Here is a 2500-nt window from a genome sequence, read left to right on the forward strand (position 1 = left end):
TCGTGGCCGAGAGGTTAAGGCGTTGGACTTGAAATCCATTGGGGTCTCCCCGCGCAGGTTCGAACCCTGCCGACTACGGGAGGGTTTTGCAGTATTGCTTTAGCTTTCTGTGATGGTAATTGTGCCTTCTATGGTCCTTTGTCCTAACTGCTTCTAGCTTTCATCCCGTGACACCTGCGTCTCTTCTTTGCTCCACAAGAGCCCGGATAGCTCAGTCGGTAGAGCATCAGACTTTTAATCTGAGGGTCCAGGGTTCAAGTCCCTGTTCGGGCGAAGGTCTTTCTTTGGCCTCACCTTGCTATCACTACGGTCCATCTCTTCTGCTGACTCTGTACTGGAACGGTGTTCCTTCCTGCTCTCGGGGATCAAGGGATCTCCCTTGTGGTTAGTGAAAAACGAACAGTGTTAAAACACTTGAACAAGGCAAACATAAAGAACAATGGTGCCTGGAATTTTTGAGAACTGGAGCTTGTAGCCTAGAATTTTTCTTTGCAATTCATGTGAAAATCATCTTGTTTACTCACTTACAGAAAACAATACATTGATTTACATTTTCTAAGACACTTTTTGTTGGTAAAGGTCATATGAGAGTAGGCGACAACTATCATGAATGTCATTATGATTTACACCTGAGAAGACAAAGCCCTGCATACTGAGCTGCATAAAGAGCCGCTCAGTCAGCTGTTGTCACTGAGAGGGAGGTGTTACAAGAAAGAACGTGAGAACAAAATAAATGTATATCATTTTAAGTTTGTAGTTTATTTAGAATATATTTAATTATCCCACAATATAATTTAATATGGGGGAGCAGTTAAACAGTTTATTAGGAACAATCAAAGCTGACTTTCAAACTAATTTTATTTTTGCATTATTACTCCAGTCACACAATCCTCAAGAAATCCTTTTAACAATCTGAATTTCTAAAAAACAACAACAACAAAAAAAACATTTATTGTTATCATTATTATTAATGTTGAAAATAGCAGAGGACATTTTTCAGGTTTTTTAGGGGGTAAATTAAAAGAACACAATTTCTTGTTACATTTGTTACAGTTACATGTATTTGTTACATTTATATTATTTACATCAAGCTTTTGAATGGTATAGTTTTGTATATATTGTTATTGGAACTTCATAATATTTAACTTAATTATACATTTAGTCAAGAATTATAGTTTGGAAAGAGTCTAACTAGTAAAATGTTTAGACGTTATGTGAAAGCTAGTACAAGTATATAAATAAATATAAAGAGACTTACTCATGTTTATGATCTCTGCTGAATAAAGTGCTTCATTCTTTTTTTTCTGAGGATTTCCATTTCTCAAATCCTCAACCACGCCACATCTTTTTGGGGTGGATTATGTGTTATTCCTCTCATCGCGAAGCAAACAGTAAAATAAAAGCACTTGAACAACAGTCTGGCTGCTTTTTCTTCTGTGTGGGCGTATTCAAGCTGCACTTCAGTTTGAATCTGAATAGAGCGTTCAGCGTGGGGCGTGGTCACATTAGATATAATGAAGGGAGACGTGAAAAAAGGACATCGCCTTGTTTTCATATGGATTACTTTATCACAGAACATTTGTTTTAGGCAGCACTCGTTTAGTTTAAAAGTAGACATGTCAAGCTTTCTATAGATATCTCTCTCATGTCTCTTCGTTGAGTATTCACAGAGTTACAGTTCATTTTAATGACGTGTTTGTAAATGAAGATCAGCGCAGACAAAGGCTGCAGACAGCACATCTTGTTTGTTATCTTTAGAAGTGCACAAAGTTTTGTTGTTATTATGTCTGTATCCAAAAAAAGGAAACCCTTTACTGGGTTACAGTCCGCTTGCTGACTGAGCTGGGATGTTTGCAAGAAGGTCAGGCAGCAGTGTTGCAGACAAACTGAGCAGGCATTGGTCTGTTCTTGTAGACGTGGCCGAGTGGTTAAGGCGATGGACTAGAAATCCATTGGGGTCTCCCCGCGCAGGTTCGAATCCTGCCGACTACGCTGTTTGCTGAAGGCCGTGAGGAAAAGCGTCCATGAATTTTTCAAGGTCCTCCCACTGATTTGCGACATGTCCAGTCCCTCTTCGATGGACCAACACACCGCTGGTGCTTCTTCTATTCGGGCTCCAGGGGTTAACTCGGGTGAGCCAGTGGCACGCCGTGATCGTATAGTGGTTAGTACTCTGCGTTGTGGCCGCAGCAACCCCGGTTCGAATCCGGGTCACGGCAATACTCTGGCGTAGAGTGTACGGGAAGGTTGCCATTTTTTTACCACCTCATCTTTCTTCTCTATTTTGTTTTTGATGCCTGGCCTGTGCAGGGTGACACCAGACAACTGGGCAGGCAGCCTGCCGCTAGACGTAGTCGTGGCCGAGAGGTTAAGGCGTTGGACTTGAAATCCATTGGGGTCTCCCCGCGCATGTTCGAACCCTGCCGACTACGGGAGGGCTTTGCAGTATTGCTTTAGCTTTCTGTGATGGTAATTGTGCCTTCTATGGTCCTTTGTCCTA

At 41.5% G+C, this 2500-nt stretch overlaps 3 non-coding genes across 3 annotated transcripts in view; all 3 read left to right on the plus strand.

Annotated features, from left to right (window-relative positions):
- trnas-uga (transfer RNA serine (anticodon UGA)) overlaps nt 1-78 on the plus strand; it is an 82-nt gene extending 4 nt beyond the window's left edge. The window contains exon 1 of the tRNA in view: nt 1-78. This exon is cut by the window's left edge and continues 4 nt beyond it. This is a non-coding gene — a tRNA (tRNA-Ser).
- A 122-nt stretch (nt 79-200) lies between these two features.
- On the plus strand, nt 201-273 carry trnak-uuu (transfer RNA lysine (anticodon UUU)). The gene has a single exon. It is a non-coding gene; the product is annotated as a tRNA-Lys (tRNA).
- Nucleotides 274-2147: 1874 nt separating this feature from the next.
- On the plus strand, nt 2148-2219 carry trnah-gug (transfer RNA histidin (anticodon GUG)). Its single transcript has one exon. It is a non-coding gene; the product is annotated as a tRNA-His (tRNA).
- Nucleotides 2220-2500: the final 281 nt, after the last annotated feature.

This window comes from Carassius gibelio, chromosome A20, assembly GCF_023724105.1.
Source record: "Carassius gibelio isolate Cgi1373 ecotype wild population from Czech Republic chromosome A20, carGib1.2-hapl.c, whole genome shotgun sequence".
NCBI lineage: Eukaryota > Metazoa > Chordata > Actinopteri > Cypriniformes > Cyprinidae > Carassius > Carassius gibelio.